Source organism: Mauremys reevesii, linkage group 1 (assembly GCF_016161935.1).
Source record: "Mauremys reevesii isolate NIE-2019 linkage group 1, ASM1616193v1, whole genome shotgun sequence".
NCBI classification, from domain to species: Eukaryota; Metazoa; Chordata; order Testudines; family Geoemydidae; genus Mauremys; species Mauremys reevesii.
This window is the reverse complement of record NC_052623.1, coordinates 19,735,240-19,754,750: the sequence shown is the minus strand read 5'-3', so window position 1 is coordinate 19,754,750 and position 19,511 is coordinate 19,735,240. Positions and strand designations below refer to the sequence as shown.

At 49.5% G+C, this 19,511-nt stretch overlaps 1 long non-coding RNA gene across 1 annotated transcript in view; it reads left to right on the top strand.

Moving 5' to 3' along the window:
- Positions 1-19,511, top strand: part of LOC120397354 — a 128,951-nt gene that overhangs the window by 23,279 nt on the left and 86,161 nt on the right. The window lies entirely within an intron of this gene.

The window sequence follows — 19,511 nt, the reverse complement described above, 5'->3', positions numbered from 1 at the left end:
CAATGGCCCCTTATGGCCTTCTTAAAATCGATTAATACATTTCATTGCATGTCCTTTTCTTTTTGTCATCTGAGAGGGTGAATAGAAATTCTTCTTCGAGTGCTTGCTCATGTCAATTCCATTCTAGGTGTGCACACGGCCATCAGAGATTTATGCCTTAGTGGTACCCATACGGCCAGCTGTGGCGCCCCCTAGAGTGCTGCGCTCATGCCACAGTATATCTGGCATCACCTGCCCATGTCGTCTCAGTTCCTTCTTACCGCCCGTGGTGGTCAGTCAGATTGTCTCTCTTGCTTGGCAAGAGCTAGCGATTTTTTCTTCCCTTGGACTTCATGCCTTCGGGCCTTTTGTACATTGTTGATAGTGTTAAGTAGTTGTTAAGAATTAGTTATTTAATAGTTAAAGTCCCAGCAGGGACTTTGCCCCAGGTGGGGCATTCCCTGGGCTCCCAGGTTTAAGCCCTTCTTGGACTGCAGCAGGCCTATGCCTGTGAGTGACCCCCATAACAGCTGCCTTAAGTGCCTGGGGGGAGTCATACATCAAGGAGCATTGCCGGATCTGCAAGAACTTTTGGCCCTGCACCCAAAAAGAGAGGGATATTCACCTCAGGGCTCTCCTGATGGAGTCCGCCCTCTGCCCAGCTTCCGAGCCTTCCACGCAGGCCTCACTGAGCACCTCAGCCTCTGTGCGCAGCACGCCACCGGCACCTGGCTCTTCCCAGCACCATTCACCATTGCTGGTACCAAAGAAGAAGGCTAAAAAGCGCTCTCCGGCACCAAGCAAGAAGGCCCAGGGGTCATCCAGCAAAGGACCCGGGCATGCCCACCAGCCTTCTCTGGAGCCACGTGAACGTGCCTCCATGTCTGGGGCTCTTACCCACTTAAAGTTCCGCCACCAACTCCTGGGAGTGGTATGGGACCCACAACTCTGCCTGCACCATCGTCATCCCAAACCCAGGCACAGAGTGAGCACAGGTCTTCACCTGCTCCTATGATGTCTTCAGTGACGCAGGAATAGGGTAAGGTTCTCCGAGAAGGCAAGCCCACCATTAAGGCCCCTCAGGGGGCGAGAGAGCACTGCTGGTCGCCAGACAAGAAACGCTGATCTCCACTGTGCATAGGATCCCAAGGCAGGTCCCAATTACACCGTCAGTCACCCGGGCACTCCTGACGGTCTCCTCAGCGCTACTCTCCAGCATGGGGTTGATGCTCCCCATACTATGACAGGCGTCGTTCACCCTCTCACCGTTCTGCCTCCAGACATTGATCCCGATCACCAGCACCATGGGAACACTCTGCCTCTTACTGCCGGTCTCCATGGCACCAGTCACAGGACCCTGGCACTGTTCCCCCTGATGCCAGTCTCCCCGGCACCGGGACCACTCTCCCTGGTACAGTCACCGGTCAGTTACACCTGGCCAGCGATCACTGGCAGCCACGACCAGTAAACAGACTCAAGCATTGACTGCTCCTCCCTGGTTGCTAGAAGGTGGTTTCTCTGGCATGGAGGCCCAGTTCAGCCCATTGCCCCAGTCTCAGTGACAGGATTGGGAATTGGAGCTTGCTCAGTCATGTACAGCACCGCAGTGGCAGCACAGCCAGTGGCCATAGGCGGCAGGTTTGTATAATTTTTGGTGGGGCCCAAAATGGTGGTGCCCCCCCGCTCCCGCCCTGTAAGCTGATATAAAATGAAGCTACAACGCGTCAGCGCCACAAGATTACAAGGGTCAATTAAAAGTGGAAAGTCAGAAGCAGCACTTGCCTACTTCAATATACGGTATTATATTTTGTTGCACCTGTTGTGATGAAGTGGGAATGTTCTTAATATTTTCTCTGAATACTGTGTGGGTGCCTCAGTTTCCCCTGCAAGATGCTACCTGAAGGTGTTGGGGACAAAGAGATCAGGTGGCCTCCTTGTCCGGAAGAGACACAGAGGCCAGAGGAGGGAGTGTCAGTTTGGAGCTGGCTGGGGAAATGGGGAGAGACCCAGAACTTGGTTCTGGGCTCCCACCCCGCAAGATGGACCTGACAGAGGGGTTCTGTTTTCTGTACCAACAAGCTCTGTTTAAACTGTGTTCCTGTCATCTAATAAACCTTCTGTTTTACAGTCTGGCCGAGAGTCACATCTGACTGCGGAGTTGGGGTGCAGGGACCTCTGGCTGCCCCAGGACCCCGCCTGGGCGGACTCACTGCGGAAAGTGCATGGTGTGGAAGGGCATGCTGAATGCTCTAAGCTTCTTGCCCTGGAGACAGTCTGCTCAGAGAGGAGGCTCCCCCAGAGTCCTGACTGGCTTTGAAGGAGTGGTTCCAGAGCATCCCAGCATCCCCTTCCACCCCATGCACTTCCCAGAAGTCCGCACAGGCACTAACCCTCCCTCCTCTGGCCTTTGTCAAGAAGGCTAACAGCATTTTGGGCTGTATAAGTAGGGGCATTGCCAGCAGATCGAGGGACATGATCATTCTCCTCTATTCAACATTGGTGAGGCCTCATCTAGAGTACTACGTGCAGTTTTGGGCCCCACATTGCAAGAAGGATGTGGAAAAATTGGAAAATCCAGTGGAGGGCAACAAAAATGATTAGGGGGCTGGAGCACATGACTTCTGAGGAGAGGCTGAGGGAACTGGGATGGTTTAGTCTGCAGAAGAGAAGAATGAGGGAGGATTTGATAGCTGCTTTCAACTACCTGATAGGGGGTTACAAAGAGGATGGATCTAGACTGTTCTCAGTGGTAGCAGAGGACAGAACAAGGAGTAATGGTCTCAAGTTGCAGTGGGGGAGGTTTAGGTTGGATATTAAGAAAAACTTTTTCACTAGGAGGGTGGTGAAACACTGGAATGGGTTACCTAGGGAGGTGATGGAATCTCCTTCCTTAGAGGTTTTTAAGGCTCGGCTTGACCAGGGGCGGCTCTAGGCACCAGCAAAACAAGCTGGTGCCTAGGGCGGCAAAATCTAGGGGGCGGCAAAAGGCTGGGGCCCCAGCTCATCCTGCCGCCGGGGGGGGGCGGCAGGCTGGGCCGGCGGACCTGCCGCAGTCATGCCTGCGGGAGGTCCACCGGAGCCCCGGGATGACTGCGGAGGGTCGCTCGTCCCGCGGCTCGGCTGGACCTCCCGCAGGCATGACTGCGGCAGCTCAAGCGGAGACACCGGACCCGCGAACCGTCTGCAGCCGCGGGAGGTCCAGCCGAGCCACGCGGGACCAGCGGTCCCTCTGCAGTCATGCCCGCGGGAGGTCCGCTGCTCCCGCGGCTCCGGGGCGCCTCCCGCGCATGACTGCTTGGGGCGGCCAAAAAGGTAGAGCCGCCCCTGGGCTTGACAAAGCCCTGGCTGGGATGATTTAGTTGGGGATTGGTCCTGCTTTCAGCAGGGGGTTGGACTAGATACCTCCTGAGGCCCCTTCCAACCCTGATATTCTATGATACTCTAAACTGACACCAAATTTAAGTTGCGTGTTTTTCCCGTCAGGTGAGGACTCTGGGGCAGGGCTGGGGATAAGGAACTTGGGGTGCAGACAGGCTGCCCCAGGGCTAGGGCCAAAGAGGACTCCCCTCCACCCTCCCTGGCAGCAGCAAGCTCCAGGGGAGGGACCCCTCCTCTCCCCCGCAGTTCACTGCACATGCTCCTAGGGTCCCTCTCAGGTCCAGAAAGCCCACTCGCCTCCCCTATGGTGGGTACCGAGGGGGGAGGTTGCCATCACGTGTGGCCTCCCCTGCTGCCACCCCTCACCATAGCCTCACTGGGGATGGGGCTGCCCCTTGCCCAGCATGGTGCAGGAGTGGGGACTGCAGGGTGGTAGCTGGGGAGGGGCAGAGTATCACAAAATTCACCCAAGCCCCAGCTGCACAGGTCTAGGAAGCTCCCCTCCCCAGTGGTGTAGCCAGGTTCTAACATCAGGGGGAGCAAACACGTAAAAAAAGATGCCAGCCAACATATCCAATTACTAATCAGGTAGTTCTATAACAGGCTATAACAGGCTGCCCTGGACCCCATCACCCCCTGAAGCACAAGGCAGGGGTAGGCACCACCATGTTGTGCAACAAACACTTGACAAAATGACTGGACTTAGTGATGGACAATGCGGGCAGGTAGGTATTATGTCATTCAATCATTCAACCCATAAAATTGCACACATTTTGCCTCAGTGAAATTAAATATCCAGAGAATTACTGGGCCTGTGATGATGATGACCAGGGCTTGCTCACCTGTGGCTCCCCCTCCCTGTGCTGTGGAGGCACAGCCAGGCAGGTCTGCATCTGCAAGCAGGAACCCTGCCTCAGGTGCAGCACCCATGGGCCCTGCTAGCCACTAGACTGGGAGCCTCCCGGCCAATGGAATGGGCTGGGCTGGGGGGCGGAAGGCAAAGGGGGAGATTGTAGGGAGCTTTGGAGGAGGGGAGGCAGTGGGGGAGGGGAGTGGGCTGGCACAAAGGGGAGGGCTCTCTGGAGAGGAGTGACAGGGACACAGGGGTCATTGGGAGTCTCTCGAGGGGGCAGAGGGTTGTGTGGGTCTCTGTGGGGCAGGGGGCTGTGATGGGCGGAGCCAGCTGCAACCTGGGTCTGCTCTGCGGGGGGTGTTGCTATAGTCCCCTCAGGAAGCCCCCCCCCGTCCTGTGTATTTTATACCAGCCCCGGGGTGCCCATTGCTGCTCCTTTCCCCGCCCACGGCTCCATCTGTCTGTCCCCACAACCCCCCAGCTGTGTCCTGGTGTGTGTCTGTCCCACAACCCCCTGGCTGTGTCCTTGTGTCTGTCTGTCCCCACCACCCCCGGCTGTGTCTGTCTGTCTGTCCCCACCACCCCCGGCTGTATGTGTCTGTCCCACAACCCCCCGGCTGTGTCCTTGTGTCTGTCTGTCCCACAACCCCCCGGCTGTGTCTGGCTGCCCCCACCACCCCAGGCTGTGTCTGGCTGTCCCACAACCCCCCCGGCTGTGTCCTTGTGTCTGTCTGTCCCCACCACCCCCTGGCTGTGTCCTTGTGTCTGTCTGTCCCACAACCCCTGGCTGTGTGTGTCTGTCCCCACCACCCCCAGCTGTGTGTGTCTGTCCCCCACCGCTGTGTGTGTCTGTCCCACAACCCCCTGGCTGTGTCCTTGTGTCTGTCTGTCCCACAACCCCTGGCTGTGTCTGTCTGGCTGCCCCCACCACCCCCGGCTGTGTGTGTCTGTCCCACAACCTCCAGCTGTGTCTGTTTGTCCCCACCAACGCCCCCTCCCTGGCTGTGTCTGTGTGTCTGGCTGCCCCCACAGCTCACCGGCTGAGTCTGTCTGACAGGCACAGACCCTGTTGCTCGCTCTGCCCAGGGCTCAGCCGCTGCCTGTGGCTCGCTCCCCCTCCCTGCTGTGGAGGCGTGGCCAGGCAGCTCCGGCACCGCCCCCGGCAGCTCCCATTGGCTGGGGTTCCCGGCCAATGGGCTGTGAGCCAAGTTGGGGCTGGGGCCTCTCCCGGGAGCTGCCGCTGTGGTGAGAGCGCCCGGCATTGCGACGCGGGGACCCCCAAAGCACAGGGCCTGGGGCCCAAACATTGGTGGAGCTGGGCCCAGCTTCAGGATTATTGGTGGGGCCTGGGCCCCACGGGCCCATAGAACTCGCCGCCTATGCCAGTGGCCAATGCAGTGGCCATATTGGGGAGCATGAGGCATTCTGGTGATGACGATCCCCCCTTCACATTGCTCCTCGGTGGCCATATTGGAGCAACAGTTGGCAGCACCACGGGCACTGGGCCCAGTACCAGAAGCATGTTCTGAGGTCAGAGTAGAGGATCCTGTACCCACCCCTAAACCTCCCTCTCCAGCAGTGGCTGAGCCCTCAGCACCTCCACCAGCGGCCAAGTCTTTCTTATCTTCCCCGGACGAGGCAGTCACAGGACCTTCCAAGGCCAGCGCCCCAGATGACTTTAGGGAGCATCAAGCCCTTCTCCAGTGGGTGACCAAGAACTTGGGGCTCGAGGTGAAGGAGATGGCGGAGCAGGAGGACACCATCTTCAATGTCCTCTCAGCTTCCACGCCCGCCCGTGTCACCCTGCCCATACATGATGGGGTCCTCAAGATTGCCAAGTCACTATGGCAGACCTCATCCTCCATCCTGTCCACCTTGAAATGGGCCAAGAAAAAAATCCTTTGTGCCAGCCAAAGGTTTTGAGTACCTTTATAGCCACCCATCCCCGGGCTCGCTGGTTGTGTCTGCGGCCATTGAAAAGGACAAGCAGGTCCCCACCACCTCTGCTCCCAAAAATAAAGAAGCCAAAAAACCTCGATTTATGTGGCAGAAAAATTTATTCAACAGCCTGCATCCACTACTGCTATGACCTGGCGAAGGTGCCCCCACCAACAATCGTGATGGCTCATTCTACTAGAGAGCATGCATCCTCGGTGGCTTTCCTCGCTTAGGTGCCGATCCAAGAGATTTGTCGGGCCACCACCTGGTCGTCTGTTCATATGTTCGCGTCGCACTATGCGCTGACCCAGCAGTCTCGTGATGACTCTGGCTTTGGCAGAGCAGTGCTGTAAGCTGCATGATAGTGAACTCTGAGCCCACCTCCATTGATACTGCTTGCGAGTCACCTAGAATGGAATCAAAATGAGCAAGCACTCAAAGAAGAAAAAACGGTTACCTACCTTTCGTAACTATTGTTCTTCGAGATGTGTTGCTCAAGTCCATTTCATGACCCGCCCTCCTGCCCCTCTGTCGGAGTTGTCGGCAAAAAGGAACTGAGAGGGCGTGGGCCAGTGGCACCTGTATACCACAGCAGGAGCGCGGCACTATAGAGGGCACCACAGCCGGACCTATGGGTACTGCTAAGGCAAAAATCTCCGACGGGCGTGCGCGTGGGCGCGCGCACACCTAGAATGGAATGGACACGAGCAACACATCTCAAAGAATAACAGTTATGAAAGTTAGGTAACTGTTTTTTCCCAACCTACCTTCTCCAGCCAGACCTGTCGTTGTTTTGTACACTTTTCTCATGTTCCCTCTCATGCGTCTCCTCTTTAAGATAAACTGTCTCAATCTTTTCAGTCAGCTGAGAGTTTTTCTGTGCTCTTAATGATTCTTATCAACAAAAGTATGTAACAAAAGGAAGGAAAGGAGCAAAGAGGATGAGGATAACAGTGAGAGGAACACAGTGCTTCGAAGATTAGCTACAGTAACTCTTCACTTAACGTTATAGTTATGTTCCTGAAAAATGCGACTTTAAGCGAAACGATGTTAAGCGAATCCAATTTCCCCATAAGAATTCATGTAAATAAGGGGGTTAGGTTCCAAGGAATTTTTTTTTTGCCAGACAAAAGGCATTATATACATTTTAAACAGTTTTAAACAAGCTATTTAATACAGATATTAAACAGGCTGGCAGCCCCGCATCAGCTCCCCTATGCATCCCCCACCACCAAGGGCCTCCTGCCCACCAGCGGACCCTTTAGATCAGCGCCTTCCCCCTGCTCCCCCCGCCTCCTCCCTGTGGCAATCAACTGTCTTGTGGCATTCAGGAGGCTGGGGGGAGGAGCGTGGCAATCAGGAAGGTGCTGATCCATGGGGTCCGCCAGTGGGCAGGAGGTGCTGGAAAGGCCGTAGGTGGGCTGCCAGCAGTGGACAAAGCAGGCGGCCAAACGATGTTCATGGGGAGCATTGCACAACTTTAAACAAGCATGTTCTGTAATGGAGCGGGGACGTAACATTGAAACAACGTTAAGCAAGAAGACGTTAAGTGAGGAGTTACTGTACGTGCAACATCTTAACGGTTTCAAATCATTTAAAGCTGTTTTCCTCATTATTATTAGCTAAACAAATCTGTTTAATGTCCATGGGCCTCACCTGTAAAGAAAATTTATTTTACTTACAACTTAATATCAGTTGGAGTGAGGCAAAATGCTACCAAAATAGAAGGGAAAACATTGAGAACCATAAATAGGATTTTAAAAACCCCTAATTTTGCCTCTATTCACCATCAAATCCTTTATCTTTCTAATATTTTACAGCAGTCACAGCTATCAAATAACCTGTCGGTCAGGACTTATTTAGAGACTTATAACTGACTCTTCACTTTTTCTTGCTGATGTAGCAACCATGCCATTGTGGCCCAAATCCTCATCTGGCATGAACTGGCATAGCTCCACTGACTTCAAAGGAGTTCTGCCAGTTCACACCAGCTGAGGATCTGGCCCTGAGTTCGATAGACACAGACACAGCTTTATTTTATTTTACTCTATATTTTCTTGTCATAGCAATAATAAGAAAGCTCTCCCTAGAGCAGGCTTGGAATGAATTGTTGCACCATTAATTTTGCAATGTTAAACATCTTGGGCCCAATGTTGCTGTCACTAATGTTGGTGTAAATCCAGGGCACCTGCGGTGAATCTAATGGAGATATTCCAGATTTACGCCAGTGTAACTGGCAATAGAACCCGTCTCTGAGGTTACGTTTTGTAGTTGTTTTGTTGAGTTCTTAAGAAGATTATTTTTTAATAGCTGCCAAAGCCAAATAGAATCAGGTTTGTATCCAGTAAAGAATAGAAATAAATGGAACAAGCTGCATAAAGATGTTCAGCATAACAGGTAACTTGAGTCTTGCAGACAAAAATTCAGTGCCATCAAAACCAAATCTGAAAAGCTCTTAACAGAAACCATATTTGTGAAGAACAGATGGGGAAAAATGTTGTTCTGAGCTGTCTAACAATATCCCATCAATCAACTCAACAGCAACAGCATGTATGAACCATCATGCATATCCAAAAGCATAACCAGAACCAGGCATAATACAGACAGCCACAAACTCCTCAGTATGAGATCTAGGAAAGGAGATCAAGGACAGTGGTTCTCAAACTCGGGCCACCGCTTGTTCAGGGAAAGCCCCTGGTGGGCCGGGCCGGTTTGTTTACCTGCCGCGTCCACAGGTTTGGCCAGTCACGGCTCCCACTGACCGCTCCAGGCCAATGGGGGCTGCGGGAAGCAGTGGCCAGCACATCCCTCAGCCCGCGCCACTTCCAGCAACCCCCATTGGCTTGGAGCGGCAAACTGCGGCCAGTGGGAGCCGTGATCAGCCGAACCTGCAGATGTAGCAGGTAAACAAACCGGCCCGGCCCGCCAGGGGCTTTCCCTGAACAAGTGGCAGCCCTTGAGAACCACTGATCTAGGAGACATATTGGTAGGAGGTGTTGTTTTTTATCTCCAGCCTCAGAGTATGTGAGAACTAGAAATGCATCATTCTAATACTACATTTTGCAACAATTCAGTTAAAAATATCACTCAGAGTTTCCACATAGTTTTTTTTACTATGTACTAAAAAGCTCATGGTAGCAGAACTGTCCTTAAGATTAAATGGGTATTATAATGATATGTTTATTGGCAGTATATTATTTTGCCACTAGATGTCTCTATTTGCTAAGTAGTGTTCCCTGGTAAACAAGGGAGACAAAGCTGGAATGCAAGCTGTGAGGAAGCCTGGTTGTGCCTGTGGTTTGTAGTTGTTTTCTTCAGTAATATACACCTCCTGTATAAGACAGACTGTGATTCAATATGTCATTAGAGGTGCTTTCCCTGTGCATCCCTGTGGTCATTCACCAACATTCCAGTCCCAAATCACTCAGCACCAGCTGTGTAGTTTCAGCTCACCCAGTTCCCCACTCCAAAAGAGTGTGTCTCTGCTTATTTTGGGGTAGTAGACCAATATATATATATATACAAGATGCACCCCAGCATCCTTTGTACTAACTGTTGTAGCAGTTCCTTTAAATCAGCAGTGCTGCAGATGCAAAGCATTCTGGGACATCCTGGGTAGCTAAAGGTGCCCAGTCTCTATGGCTAAGCAGAAACTGGAAGCATTCTGGAGGGAAGCAATGACACAGAAAAGGGATTGGGTGGCGGAATGCCACAGTAAGTGAAGTTAATGATGGGAGGGTCCCAAATCCCATTTTTATCAATGTCAGCAATACACCAGTTCTTCAGCCAATTTATTGCCATGTGTGAACAGCACAGTTTGCTGAAAGTAACAGATACACAATGCTGCTAGAATTTTCATAAGAATTCTCTAAAGTAACAAACTAACTCCCAGTTAATGAGCTCATTCATTCTGGGAGATGGTAGATGAAGGGTTTTCACTGTTGTGTGCTGACTTCCCAGCTGTAAGCACTGTAAGTCATGCAGCTCAGTTTTGCTTCACCTGAATGGCAATGCAGATTATAGCATATCCGAGTATGTTTTCCTAAGGTGTCTTGGTAGTAAATTATGTTTCAAGCTACTATGCTCTCTGGATCTCAAAGAAACAAAAGTAACGTTTAGCCACTACCAGCATTAACACTAGCTAGTGTCTTTGTTTCACAGCAGTGGAAGTGGACACAGGGGCTTGGAGACAAAATGCTAAATCCTGGTCCAGCAGGAGTTTTTCCATTTCCTTCAATATGGGGACCCAGCCCCCAGATACCTTCTCTCCTCCCGTGCAGGGCTCAGGCACATTGGCTGAGCTTTGTGCGGGAAGCTTCCCCACCCCATGGTTGTCAAGCCAGCACCTCACTCAGCACCTAAGCCATTCAAGAATATCAAGAAATTAAGAAACTTTGTTTCTTTAAGGGTCTGATCCTGCCTCCCAAAACTCCCAGTGATCCCCAAGGGGAATTTCAGGCGTGGAAGCAATACAGGGTCAGACCATACAGTAATATTAGGCAGGTGATTGGCAAAATGCTAACTCTTTGTGAACAAATCGGTGTTTGAGCTCTGTGCCATTGCAGCAAAGACGTAAACTTTGCAAATAACTGCACAAATCCAGTTATTCCTTTCCTTCTGAAGATCACCTTTCAGTGATTCCTTTTATTTCTTCCTCAGAACAAGCCTGGGAAGGGCACATTTGGCCTTACTGCTTAAAAATGCCAAACAATACCGAGCATAAGTTCACTGCTTCCAGAAGGCTTCTGATAGTGACCTGCAATGCCCTTTCTTTGTGTTCCCACGACAGTTTGGGGCAGTTGCCAATACATAAGGAAAAAGGCATATCTCAGAGCCAGAGCATGGTACCAAGTACCAGAGAGTCCATGTTTTAACAGGCAGTTCTCAGATAACTATGAGAGTTTGAAAGTCTTGTCCACTTTCCATTATATAGCTCAGTATCTCCCTGGAAATTATCAGAAAGGAAGTACTGCAAGGGATAGGTGGGGCCTCAGTAAACAGCATTAGGATATGAATGCTGTGACTAGAAAATGTTCTCACTATATCTGCAAAAATCCAAACTGACAATGCACTTGGTCCGTGGTTAGACTCAGGGATAAACTATAGTGGAACCAATGGCTTCTTCTCTCTCTCATGCTCCATATGGCTCACATTTCTAAATCTTGTAAAGGAAAACATGTTGTCCTGTGGATCTCTTATCTCTTTACCTATTTATGATAATAAAAAAGAACTGAAAATGTGTATGCACATTTAAAAATGGTGTATGTTGGACTCTGTCCTTCACCCCTCCCCCCAGGTATGCTACTTGTCATCTTAGGCCCTGATTCGGGAAATAAAGTCCATCCCAGTTCAGGTCAGCACTTAAACACATGCTTTAAACCAGTGGTTCTCAATGCGGCCCACAGCGTGTTACTAGAGCCACAGGGGATGGATGGCAGGACAGCAGCAGCCCGGACCCCGACCACTGGACCCCAGCTGTGCAGGGCTGGCTGGCTGCCCCGGACCCCTGCTGCAGGGCTGGCCAGCAGCTCGAGACCCCGCAGAATGGCCAGTTGTCCCAACCTTTGACTCCTGTCACGCGGCTGCCCCAGATCCCGGCGGGGGCTGGCAGCCCTGGACCCTGTGGGTCCCGACCCCGGACCCTTACCATGCAGCTGCCTCAGCCCCTGGAGCTCACAGGGCTGAGCCACTGCCCCCGACCCCATGGGACTGTCCAGGAGCCCTGACCCCGTGGGGCCAGCTGGCAGCCCCAACCCTGCCAGGCAGCCCAGACCCGTCCGCACAGGACAGCCGGGAACCTGGCGACCCCGGCACACTGGCGGCCTTTAGCACACAGCAGAGCTGGGCTGCAGCTGTGCGCTAATTGGTCCACGGTTTGAGAACCGCTGCTTTAAACACATGCTTAAAGATAAACAACCAGTTGTGCTGTCCTGAATTGCTAGGGATCTTTCTTCTTCGAGTAGCCTTATGGGCGCTCTATTGTAGGTATATGTGTGACCCTGCGCTTCTGATCAGAGATCTTTCGTGTCTGTTCGGCCTGCACATGCGCTTCCACCCTCGTGTTCTGCCATGAGGCTAATTAGTACTGTACAAGCAAACCACCCTCAGTTCCTTCTCTACTTCCCCTGCCTAGAGACGGAGCAATTAGCAGTCTGCTCACTGATATTTTACTTCTTTAGAAATATGTTCTTAGCTGGTTTTTTGTGCTCCCTCCCCCTCCTTTGATCTCAGAGTTCCCTTTGTTTTTTTCTTCCCATTTTAAAAAAAAAAGTTATTTACTTTAACCCTTCCCCCTGCCTATCCCGATGATTGCCCCCAGTCAGAGGTGTGCCTGGTTTGACCATGTTTAAGAGGTGCCTCTCCTGCAGGGAGGCCATTCCTGTGTCTGACGGACATTCCCACTGTGTCCGTTGCCTTGGCGATGGCCACATTCCACAGAAATGTACCTTCTGTCAGCAGCTGAAGGCCAGATCCCGAAAGAAAATGAGAACTGAAACTGAAACCCTTCCTTAGGGAGGGAGTTCTTCAGCCTGCGACTAACCTGTGGCCTGAGTCTCCCAGGTGACGTGGGTAATCTCCGCAGCCTTCCACCTCCAAGGATGGTGAACCGAGTGTCAAAGTCAGACACTCTGTTTATTAGCAAAAGCACTTTGCTAATATACCCAGAAAATGTGAGTGCCATACAAGGCTTAAACCACCTTATTTATACAGATAAAAGAGTGTGAAATTAACAAGATTACAAAGGGAGCAGAACTGATAAGTTTACCTGGGGCTAGACACATATTTTATGTTGTTATTAACTCTTACCAATCTCCTGTTAATGTTCCACCATCAGTTTAAGTGGACCCGTTGTTCAATACCTTAATGTTCCTCTTCCTGACAACTTTATCTCAACATTCCTGATTCCTGCTTTAAAGGAACATACAGCATTTCTTTAATTCATTCTACTTCTACAATATAATTTATTCTACTTTCACACGAGGAAGAAACCCTCAGATTCCCCACATAAGACCTCTAAAAAGAGAGCTTTGAGCCCTCACAGTGAGCCCCGAACCAGCCAGAGGAGATCCCTGATAAACTTGGTCTCCTTGGTACCGACAATACCAAAGGCGTCTAAGCATGGTAACCACAGATTGCGTGGGTCCCCTGCAACAGACACTGCTGATAAGCCTAAGGACCTTATGAGCACAGGCACCGAAGCAGTGGTACCACCAGTCAGGGACAGGAGTGTAGGTCGTACCAACTCCGGGCAGGTGGCACTGGTACATACACCCCTGCTACTGATTACTGTGAGACAACCATGATCAGACCGCTCCTTGCAGCCAAGGTCTCCAGTTCCTTTGATACCATCGACTCAACACTGGCAACCACTGATGGTAACAATTACTTCAGCACCACAAAAGTTTAGGTTCTCTAAGGACCTCACAATTTCTGAGGCACCAGAGTCTCCTCTATTCAGTACCAGGACTCCAGTACTGAATGAATCTCGAGTCCAGGGCTCACCACCAGCACCGAGCCATGTTACTTCCAGTTTCTGCCTCGGCACCACCACTTTCCAGTGGAGATTTGGACAGTGGAGGTTCTGTCTAGTCACGCCAACTATTCTCTTTCCCGCTGCCAGCCCGGCCCTCCCCAGTCATACCCTTGTTCTGGACAACCTCCATGGTATGATCAACCATGGGCTCAGCCACCCAGACCTTTCCCACTGCCACAGTGGCCTTACTGGGATCCATTACAATTGTCAATATATGCTTAGTACTTGATGGAAATGGTATCAGGGCTCCTGGAAGACATTGAAGGAGAGATGCAAACAGGCATAGGGAAGTGGCCAATGTGGAGAGGAGGAGAGAGCATAGCTTAGAAAGCAGCACGTGAGAAGGTGTGAGGATGTCAGAAGAAAACAAAATGGGGAGCTCTGGTGGGAGTTTAAGAGGAGCATAGGCAGCAAGGACAGTGGGAGGAGCTGGGATGAAGAGATGCCCATAGTTATTTGTTAGTCTTTTGTCTATCACTGAGAGAGGTCAGTTCCTTCATTCAATAGGTGGTATCCTTCCCATTGACTCTAGGTGGTACTTTGCACAGGATGCTCTGGTTCCTGACTGACTAATAGTAACAGATAATTCAGAGTAGGTTCATAGACATGGAGAATACAGAGGGGAAAGAGGTGGGATCAGATGATGTGGGCTTGCCTTTCACATCTCCATCTAAGCCATCTGATGAGATTTTTACTTCACTGTTAATCTCTTGCCCTCACTCACTCACTTTGTCCCTCCTCCGTCTCCTGTCTGCACGAAGAGCTGATTCTGCTCTTGCTCTGAACTCAACTCCTTCATCCTGGCTTGTGACGTAATGTCAAATAGATTTGTCACCTCCACTGCTGGGCTTTGCTAGGCTAAGATTCTCCCGAGAGAGTTCAGAAGCTCCTGTTCCAGAAAAAAGCTCCCATAAAAATAATTAGCCACAGTAACCCAAAGGCTTTTTGTATTATACAGGTTCACTTAATTATACTCCAGTGTCCAAGGTGGATGCTGAGGAGGAAGATGGGTATAAGAGTGTGTAGTTATCTTTTGCCTTCAACCTGATTTGAGAGTTTACAAGTAGTCTTCTGAGTGGATTGAACTAAGTAGTTATAATCATACAATGGTCTCTTGTATCCCTCATCTGTTTGCAGTCTATTTGGGATAAGAACGTATCCCCTTAGTTTTTTGTCCATCAATTAAACACATTTTGGATGCCATCTAAATAACAATTCCCACAGGACTGGATCTTTTGTGAATGATCCCACTCCAACAGGGTTTACATGTTTTAGAGACATCAAACACTGAATATGACACATGTGCCAGCAATGCCTCTCTGCCATGTACATTAGGCAAATGGGACAGTCTCTACACAAAAGAATAAATGGACACAAATCTGACATCAGGAATTATAACATTCAAAAACCAGTAGGAGAACACTTCAGCCTCCCTGGTCACTCAATAACAGACTTAAAAGTGGCAATTCTTCAACAACAAAACTTCAAAAACAGACTCCAACATGAAACTGCAGAACTGGAATTAATTTGCAAATGTCACCCCATCAAATTAGGCCTGAATAAAGACTGGGAGTGGATGGGTCATTACAAAACCTAATTTGCCCAATACTAATTTCCCCTACTGTTACTCACACCTTCTTGTCAACTGTTTGAAATGGGCCACCCTCATTATCACTGCAAAAGTGATTTTTCCTCCCTTGGTATTTTATCGTTAATTGAATTGTCTTGTTAGACTGACCCCCCAACTTGGTAAGGCAACTTCCATCTTTTCATGTACTATGTATATATACCTGCTACTATATTGTTCACTGCATGCATCTGATGAAGTGGGTTCTAGCCCACGAAAGCTTATGCCCAAATAAATGTGTTAGTCTCTAAGGGGCCACAAGCACTCCTCGGTGTTTTTATGTTAATGAAGTTCTTATCCTGGTGTCAAGCCATGTTTAAAGCACAATGAAAATTAGCTTACAGTCCATGAGATTGGGTTTCCATACAACAGATGTCACAAGTGTGATCACTTCCAAGTAGCTGCTTGCAGCAGGAGGCTTAGACATGCCAGATTTTCAAAAATAAAATATGTAATAATTCTTCTTAATGCCTTTCTCAGCTGGCATGGGGTGAAGTGCTTCTCGCCCGTGTGACTTCTAGGACATCTCTGCCAGGCTAAGTGGGTGAATCCTTTGCCTAAGGACAGACTCCTCCTGCTACAAAAATGGCTTGTGCTCCTAGGTTGCTGCGCCTGTAAATCTCATATGCTCACATATTTCATGGCCCATTGAGACACCCCCGCCCCCAGGCAAAAAGCAGTCGAGTCTTTCCTAGAGCTGGGAACAGGATGTAATCGGCAAAAGCTCCTCTTCTGTGGAACTCCTTGCTAGCAATGGTCTGAAGGAGTCCAGGCCTAAGTGAGCTCAGCTCCCAGTGCAAATCCCACCCATTTCACAGAAGCCTTCCCATAAATACAGGTGCTGGAGAGAAAAGGGTGGAAGGAGAGAGAGAAGAAGCGTTGCAATGTGATGCAGAGATTAAAAAGCCAATGAGATTTTACCGGCATCATAGAATCATAGAAATGTCGGGCTGGAAGGGACCTTGAGAGGTCATCAAGTCCAGCCCCCTGCACTGTGGTAGGACCAAATAACCTAGACCACCCTTGACAGGTGTTTGTCCAACTTATTTTTAAATGTTTCCAATGATGGGGACTCCACAACCTCCCTTGGAAGCTTATTCCAGAGCTTAACTACCCTTACAGTTAGAAAATGTTTCTTAATATCTAACCTAAATCTCCCTTTTTGCAGATTAAGCCCATTTCTTGCCCTACCTTCAGTGGACATGGAGAAAAATTGATCATTGTCCTCTTTATAACAGCCATTAAGATATTGGAAGACGGTTATTAGTTGCCCTCAGTCTTCTTTTCTCAAGACTAAACAAGCCCAGTTTTTTCAACCTTTCCTCATAGTCCGGGTTTCCTAAATCTTTTATCATCTTTGTTGCTCTTCTCTGGACTCTTTCCAGTTTGTCCACAGCCTTCCTCAATGATGATGCCCAGAATTGGACACAATACTCCAACAGGGGCCTCACTAGTGCCAAGTAGAGAGGGACAATACCTCCTGTGTCTTACATACACTCCTGTTAATACACCCCAGAATCAGATTAGTCCTGGGGTGGCCAGCCAGTGGCTCCGGAGCCGCATGCGGCTTTTCAGAAGATAATATGCGGGTCCTGCTAGGAGCCGACTCTGTGGAAAAAATGATGGGTGCTCAGCACTCACTGGCAGCCCGATCACCCGCCCTCTCACCCACTGGCAGCCCCCCCCAGTCAGTGCCTCCTCCTCTCTCCTCCGTGCCTCCAGCCAGCTGCGATCAGCTATTTTGCGATGTTGAGGAGGCTCTGGGGGGTTGGAGGGAGGAGAGAGGATGCAGTGTGCAGCCTCCCCCCTTCCTCCCCCAGCACCTTCTCCTCCCTCCCTGTGTTTCCCGACGGCCACAATCAGTTGTTTTGAAACTCGCAGGAGGCTCTAGGGGGAGCGAGGACAGGGCTCACTCAGGGGAGGGGGCGGGAAGAGGCGAGGTGGGGGTGGGGACTTGGGGAAAGGGGTAGAGTAGGAGACGGGGCCTGGGACAGAGCCAGGGGTCCAGCACCCCATGGCCGACAGCAGTGTCTCCTTGAATAAAGCACACAGTGACTAGCTGGTGCGGAAATTTGTAATCAAAATTTTTCTTACACCATCTAACAATGGAAGGCAAGTGCAAACGGAAAAGAAAATACACAGATGAAAATTGAGGCTTCCAACAGGAGTGGGAGAATAAGTACTTTTTTGTTGAACGTAATGGCAAGGCCGTGTGTCTTCTTTGCCAGACGTGCATCTCTCAGTTCAAATCTTCAAACTTGCAGCATCACTTCTCTTCGAGCCATGCACATATGGATCAAGAATTCCCACAAGGTTCTGAACACTGCACTTTAAAACTGAAAACTTTGAAAAAACAAACAGCTGTAGAAGCCCAGTTCTTCACCAGATTTGCCAACTGTAACATTAGCCTCCTATTATGTGGCCTGGCACATAGCCCGTGCGAAAAAGCCCTACTCTGAAGGAGATCATATAAAAATATGCCTCACTAATGTGATTTCAATCCTGTCACCAGAGAACCAGAATCTACAAAAGAAAATTTCTGGCCTGCAGCTTTCACGCCACACAATAGAATGCAGAATCTCCAACCTGAACAGTGACATTGAATCGCAACTGCAATCGCAACTTCAGCTGTGTGAGTACTTGAGCATCACTTTGGCTGAGTCATGCCATGCACAGGATAAATCTTATTATCGGTATTTGTCCACACTGTGTCTGATGATTGTGTTGTAAGGGAAGAACTCCTTAATATCGCGTCACTAAAGGACAGAACCCGTGGACGAGATCTAAAGGACACGTTGATGTTGGTATTTGTGAAAAGCTATTTGCCTGTACAGAAGCTCATTGCCATTGCAACAGATGGGGCTCTGTCCATGTGGGGATCTGTTAATGGATTAGTAGGGTTTTGTATGTCTGACAAGAGCGTTCCCAAATTTGGGACATTTTACTGTGTTGTTCATCGGGAGCAACTGGTATCTAAAAACCACGTCATGAAACCTGTCTTGCACATTGTGAATTTCATTCGCTCAAATGCACTCAATCACAGAAAATTTCAAAATCTAATTGAAGAACTGGATGAAGATGATTCCCCTGCCAATTTGCCATTTCACTGTGCAGTTTGATGGCTCTCAAGAGGTAAAGTTATTTTCAATTTTTTCGAGCTCCTGGAACCAGTAAAATTGTTTATGGAGTAGAAGCACAGAACACACCTCAAACTTATAGATCCCGGATGGGTTCTAGACTTGGCATTTCTTGCAGATATGCTGCTGCATTTGGATAAACTAAATGTGGACTTACAAGGAAAATTCTGGTTGCTGTCTGATCTAGTGCAAGGTGTATTTGCGTTCATGAACAAACTGCAGTTGTTTCACAGACAAATGCTTGAGGGAGAGCTGACACACTTTCCCTCAATGTCACAGCTTCAAGCCAGATCAAAAGAAGATGCAGCAGAACCCCAAAATCTAAATATGTGAGCGTGATTAAAGATCTTAAGGACAGTTCTGAGGAAAAAAAAATCCAAGATTTGCAGCAGAAAAGGCCTCAAATCAGATTTCTGACACACCCTTTTAGTGCTGAAGCCGGTTGTAAGATGCCCCCTTTAGTCACTGATGAAGCAACATCCCAGATGGAAATAATAATAGAACTTTTGGAAGATGACAGATTGCATCCGACGAAGTGGGTATTCACCCATAAAAACTCATGCTCCAATATGTCTGTTAGTCTATAAGGTGCCACAGGACTCTTTGCTGCTTTTACAAATAGATTGTTTGATAATTTGCTCTGGTATCTTTCCAGGTATTGAAGTTAGGCTGCCCGGCTTATAATTCCCCAGGTCCTTCTTGTCCCCCTTTTTAAAGATAGGTTCTAGGTGTGCCCTTCTCCAGTCTTTTGGGACCTCTCCTGTCCTTCAAGAATTCTCAAAGATAATTGCTAATGGCTCCAAGATTGCTTCAGTTAGTTCTTTAAGTACCCTAGGATGAATTTCATCAGGCCCTGCTGACTGAATACATCTAACTTGTCTAAATATTCTTTAAACTGTTCTTTCTCTATTTAGGCTTGCATTCCTTCTGTCTGGCTGTCTATATGAATTGTGTGGAGTGTCTAGTCATCATTAACCTTTTTAGTGAAGACTGAAGCAAAATAGGCATTAAACACCTCAGCCTTCTTCATGCCATCTGCTATTAGCTCTGCTTCCCTGCTAAGCA